General features: G+C 38.0%; 1 pseudogene; it reads right to left on the bottom strand.

Moving 5' to 3' along the window:
• Positions 1-1,140: 1,140 nt before the first annotated feature.
• On the bottom strand, positions 1,141-2,136 carry LOC110308477 (annotated as a pseudogene).
• Between the last annotated feature and the right edge of the window lie 4,348 nt (positions 2,137-6,484).

Genomic DNA, 6,484 nt, shown 5'->3' with positions numbered 1-6,484 from the left:
CACAATACCCATCAACCTGGTAGAAATAAAAATCCAGAAGCTTATAATTAACCAAACAGATTTATGTATCAATAAATTCTCAATTTACAAGATGGCAATACAATAATTTCAGAACCAATTGATAAAGATAAAAGCTGCCCACCTAGATTAGACAAATATCCCAATTATTCTATCTTTTAATATCTCAATACCCATGTGTGGCTAATTAAAGCCACACTGGTTCAGGTTCTTCCTGTTTGCCCGCTTCTATCTTGGCCTCACCCTCTCTGTGAGATGCTTCCTGTCCCTGTAACTCTTAGCTCTGCCTCTCTTTTCCCTGTTCAAATACAGGCCTCCTGCTTCGCTAATATTTTTGTGTGATTGGACAGGGAAAATTCTGTCACATATAATATATATTGTAGCCTAGAACAACTAGGAAATTATATAAGTCAATATCCTAATGAACATTATAAACAAATAAAATGTAGTCTATTTTCTGTTAGGACAGCACCAGCATATTCCAAATGAATCTGCACCCCAGGGTCCATGAAATTATGAGCATATTTTGAATCTCAGCACAATTATGAAACCAGTTAGTGAACTTGCTCTGGCTAGAGATGTTGGATTGTGGATTCTTTTTAGTGCTATTCCAGCACTGGTATTCTAAGGGGGCACTGTGACATTTTCATTTCAGCTCTCATTACACACCAATAGAAGACTATTTCTGGAGCAAACGAGAATTAATTTACAGGCACATTCCCACACTGTGTTCCTAGGCTCACTGGCCTCTGTAAGGGAAAGATGCTTGCTGCTCTGCATTGAGACAGAAGCCCTGAGAAAATACAAAAGGTGAGAACACTGCAGCATGTGCTCCAGTAGGTGCAGGGAAAATAAGTGGTGCCAAACAGACTATGAAGTCGGTAAGAATGAGAGACTGAATATGATGAGCTATGTGTGCCTAAAGCACAGCAAACTGGATACATAATTCTGGAGAAAGATCAAAGAAGAGGCTCCAGTCTTTATTCCCTCAGAACAATGATTTTAAGTGAGAGATTTAAGTTCCCTCAAGGACAGTGTGGCATTATTGTGTTTCAATTAATAAAAGAACTGTTACTTTAAAAGAAATATCAAATACACTGAGGAGAAAGGACAGCATTTGAGCTAATGAAACTGCTGCTGATATAACTTGGTTGCATCCTTGGTGGCCAGGCCCTTGGCCTTCTCTGCCACTGCCAGTGCCATCTCCTTTGCTTTCTCTTTGGACACTTTGGCTGTATCAATAAGAGTTTGCCTCACTTTGTTGCCTGGCCAAGATGTACATAAATCCCTTCATTGTCTTGGTCACACTGCTTTTGAACTGGGCAAGACAAAATTCTCTGACAGCTCTAGAGACCAAATAAGTTAGAGAGACAGACGCTTCTCCACAAATTTTGGCCCAGCTTCTGTTGTCAGAGTTCACACAGTAAACACAAAACACATCTTACATGTTTACAACACCACTTCTGCCACCAACAGCCAAGTTTGGTTGATGGTCCGAGTGAAGGTGGTCACGGTCTGATTCTGTGGGTTCATAATAGAGTCCTCCTGGGATGTACCCTGAGCAAGCAACTATGGCAGGAAATGTGTGCTCTGCCCAGCGTGGCATCTGTTAGTATTAGTCAGGAGTCTCTGGGACAGAAGTTTCTGGTTACCAGTCACCTTCTGATGTACTTAACTTTGGTTAAGACAAATTTGCTATAGGAATCCTGGTAACATTGCCAGAAGGCAGCAAACAGCTGGCCCCAGAAACTTCAGACCATGCTCTGCCTCAAGAAATACTTCTCTATCTTCCTGACCTGGATGAGTTCAACTCCCTTGCAGCATCAGGGTGAAGAGCCTCTGGGTTGCAGGTTTGTGGCTAGGTGCCCATCCACCAGATTCCCAACTCAGTGACCACCATGCTCAGGTACCAACTGCTGTCATGAGAGGGAGGGTACAGGAGAGAATATGGTTGTTTTGTTTTGTTTTTTGGATTGATTTTTGTTTGTGTTTGTATTCCTTACTCAGATGCAGTAACACTCACAATTCAGAGAACTAAGGTGGAATCGTAGCTTATACCTGTAATCCATGCCAGAAGGAAGGAGATTTAAGGTCATTCTTGTATACATGATAAGACATGGTGTAGCTTGGAATATGTAAGACTGCCCCCAAAGCTAAATTTTACCCTGAAACTTAAAGACCATGGAACCTCTAAAGTTTTGGTATATTTCATATTATGATAATGGTATGAGCTCATTGAGATAAACAAGAAAGGTGTTATTATAGTTTCAAGTGATGTCATCTTGACAACATGTAGGATGCCATAGCTTTACTGGTAAAGTTGCAAACAAAGATAAAAGTACTTGGGAAGTCAGACTTTCAATTGACAACTTGCCCTAATAAGCTGAGCCAGCATATGCCTTTGAGGAATTTCTTTTCATTGCTAATTGATATAGGCACTTTCTGTGTGTCAAACTAGTGTGGGTAGTAACATAGCTAGGCAGGCAGGCCTGAGCGGTTTAGGAGATGTATCTGGATGAGCATGAGAACAAGCCAGTAAGTGGTAGTCCTTGTTCGTCCTCCATTGGTTCCTGATTCAAGCTCCATTGAGTTCCTGTTTTGGCTTCCCTTGCTGATGTACTGTATATTATAAGTTAAAATAATCCCTTTCCTCTCAGAATTGACTTTGGTCATGGCAGTTTTCACAGCAATAGGAAAATAAGGGACAGTAGATCAATGATGATCATAAATGAAATATTAAAATGTATTTGTTTTATGTAACATTAGGAAGAAACTGATAATGGTACATTTCCAGGAAGACATGGGAGAGCAAATGGAACCCTTAACACGAATCATAAATCAACTGGCATTGTCAGAACATAATCTGTCACAACACAGTAGGGAGACATTTTCATTTAGTTCTCTATATAGTTCATCATTTTTTTAACCATTGCCTTGGTAGTCTCATGTATTTCAGGCTACTATTTAGCTGTTTATGACCTTGAACCTGCTTCCTTTAAACAAGGATTGAAGGCCTAAGCAACCAAGCCCAGCACCGTTCTCTGTGCTGTGGATCCTTACTCAAGACATAAGGCTGCAGCCTGTTTTTTGAAGGACATATTTTTCATTATGGAATGTTGTAGAATAAATCTCTACATGTAAGTGGTACTTTGTGCTAATATATTTGAATAGACACAAAATAAACACCTTGACCATGAAACATTTAGGCAAGCTCTTTCTGAATAAACATATTTAATGTCTCTAATATCTCAGGGTGAATCTTTTTTTTTTTGAATTTTTTTATTACGTATTTTCCTCAATTACATTTCCAATGCTATCCCAAAAGTCCCCCATACCCTCCCCCCCACTTGTCTACCCACCCATTCCCACTTTTTGGCCCTGACATTCCCCTGTACTGGGGCATATAAAGTTTGCATGTTCAATGGACCTCTCTTTCCAGTGATGGCCTACTAGGCCATCTTTTGATACATATGCAGCTAGAGTCAAGAGCTCCGGGGTACTGGTTAGTTCATAATGTTGTTCCACCTATAGGGTTGCAGATCCCATTAGCTCCTTGGGTACTTTCTCTAGCTCCTCCGTTGGGGGCCCTGTGATCCATCCAATAGCTGACTGTGAGCATCCACTTCTGTGTTTGCTAGGCCCCGGCCTAGTCTCACAAGAGACAGCTATATCAGGGTCCTTTCAGCAAAATCTTGCTAGTATATGCAATGGTGTCATCATTTGGAGGCTAATTATGGGATGGATCCCTGGATATGGCAGTCTCTAGATGTTCCATCCTTTTGTCTCAGCTCCAAACTTTGTCTCTGTAACTCCTTCCATGGGTGATTGTTTCCAATTCTAAGAAGGGGCAAAGTGTCCACATTGGTCTTCGTTCTTCTTCAGTTTCATGTGTTTTACAAATTGTCTCTTATACCTCGGGTATACCAAGTTTCTGGGCTAATATCCACTTATTAGTGAGTACATATCATTTGAGTTCTTTTGTGATTGTGTTACCTCACTCAGGATGATGCCCTCCAAGTCCAACCATTTAGGGAAGTCCATTCATTTCCACCCATGATTTTAACTTTAAATTTAAAAAATAAATAAATAAAGTCAGAAAGTCATAAGTAATGAGCATGTAATACCTGGATGTGTGTTTTTCAATTCCAATGAACTTTAAGGTGTATTTAGCATACAAGATGGCTTTATGCATATCTTCATACATTAGATTATCATTTGTGAGAATAGGTGAATTGGCTACTTAAGGTTGCTATGATAATATGTATCAAATCAAATGCAAAAGAAGAAGCAAAAAGAGCCTCAGTCTTCACACCCAGGATCTCCACTCAGTCCTTACACTCAGTCTTCACACTCAGTATTTGTACATAGCCTTTATACTCCAGTATTTACACTTAGTATCCACGCTCAGTATTCACAATCAGTATTCACACCCATCTTTTGCACTTACTATTCACACTCAGTATTACTCAGTATTTCTTTGTAGGTGGCCTTCTGTATTCTGATCTCACCAATCCCTTAAACTACCTTAGAGGTACTGGGTTATTGTTTAACCTCTCTAAGATAAGTGTTTACATTTCTTTCTATGTAAATAGAAACAACATATATATGGATCCCATACTTATTTCCTAGAACTAAGAAAGAGAGAATAACATAAGAAAACAAGTGTGTACTATCACTATCATATCTAATTGGGCGTCCATGGAGATGATGCTTTATTTAAGGAATCAGGGAGTTGCAGGCCACAAAACCTTCACAGTCTAATCACCACATTCCTGGCTTCCCATTTGTTTTATTTTGGGCACATTCTTGCACCATTTTAATGCTTAATTCTGTACAGAACATTTTGTTAAATTCACTTGTCAGACAAGGCAAAACATCCCACAAATAAATAAACTTTAGTACTTCAAAGCAAAATGTCTATTTTTAAAAGTTATCTTAAAATATAAAATGACCAGTGAAGTTTTCAGTGTTTCTATGTGCGGTTTGCACATCTATGCACATCTGAACAAGATGTTAGAAAAGACAAGCCAAAGTTCTAAATAATCAGTGGAAACAGAAACGAGAAATTAAGAAACAGCAGACTGAATAAAACACTTTACTGAAAAGGCCACCTGAATGGAAGGAGAGAGACAGTGGTTATATACCTAATGAAGGACAGCAAATGTGAAACCGGACCATATATATATATATATATATATATATATATATATATATATATATATATGGCAGGCAGAGTCAAATAGAAATCCATTTTGTGTATGCTTATCTAAAAATTAATTTTTAAAAATGGGAAAGGAGATTGTAATTGATTACAGAAATCCCCTGGATAGATTGAAATCAACTGAAGAACTCTGAGATCAGACCTTCTGCTGTGCAGTGTAATGTAGCAGAAAATCAAACAGTAGTTGGTTTCTACCCACAAGCTGTAAAAAGCTGGTCTGACAGTAGTGCTGGGTAAGAAGCAGGGTTCAAAATCCTAAGAATACCCACAACAAATGATCAGGATTGGCTTCCTTATTGCCTTAGATACCACACGCTTCAAAATATTTTTCATAGACAAGAAATGATCTTACATATGATTTGTAAGCATTTCAGATAAGGCTAGTTGGGGAAACTGACATAAAGTGATAAATAAAATCCTCAACCTTGTTGCTCTAGCAAATTTTATTCTGGAAAATGTCTTCTTTTTTGCAACTTCTCATTTTCAAAACCACTTTTTAATTTTTCCCCTTAATTATAATACATCTAAAGGGGTTTTTATGTCGCATGTTAAATATGGGATCAAGATAATTTAAATCTAGGACTACAGAATAAGGAGTAGAGTTTGTTATCAGTGGAGGCATTGATGCAGATTTTCCTTTTCTGAACTGAGGAAGATTCCAAGCCTATTTCTAAATTAAGAATTTGTAAATCAACTTTGACTATTTTTTTTTTTTGAGACAAGGTCTTACTGTATAGTCCAGAATGCCTCAAAGTTTTAAGATAATACTCCTGTCTCAGAGAGCATCACTCTCGGAATGCAAGCCCATGCTCCCTTAAACACACTCTTAGTGTATTGCCTTTGCAAATATAAGTTATCACAGCCATCTCTTCTAAGTTAAGCATAAAAATAAAAGAATATTTATCTAACAGAAAAAATAAACTAAGAAAAAGGTAAGCCCCCAAGTGTAAAACATTATAAACAATGAAAGAATAACTAGTACTCAAAGTTTCTGGCTTTCTCCTTATGCAAATATTATTGAAAACCATGAATATGCAAATAAAGATCCTTATTTATGACACAAAGCTAAGACACACAATACAGTGATTATCATCCTTTGTATATATTCAGCTATAACAAGACTGATATGTAAGCAAAATGAATCACAATCAGGAATAGTACTCTATCATTCACAATAAAAGCAGGCAACCAGCATCTATGGGCATGTGGGAATAGGGGAGGCTTGGCATAACAGACTGAGATTTC

Source organism: Mus caroli, chromosome 13, assembly GCF_900094665.2.
Source record: "Mus caroli chromosome 13, CAROLI_EIJ_v1.1, whole genome shotgun sequence".
Lineage (NCBI taxonomy): Eukaryota > Metazoa > Chordata > Mammalia > Rodentia > Muridae > Mus > Mus caroli.
Note: the sequence above shows the minus strand (reverse complement) of the source record. Positions and strands in the feature narration are given on the sequence as shown.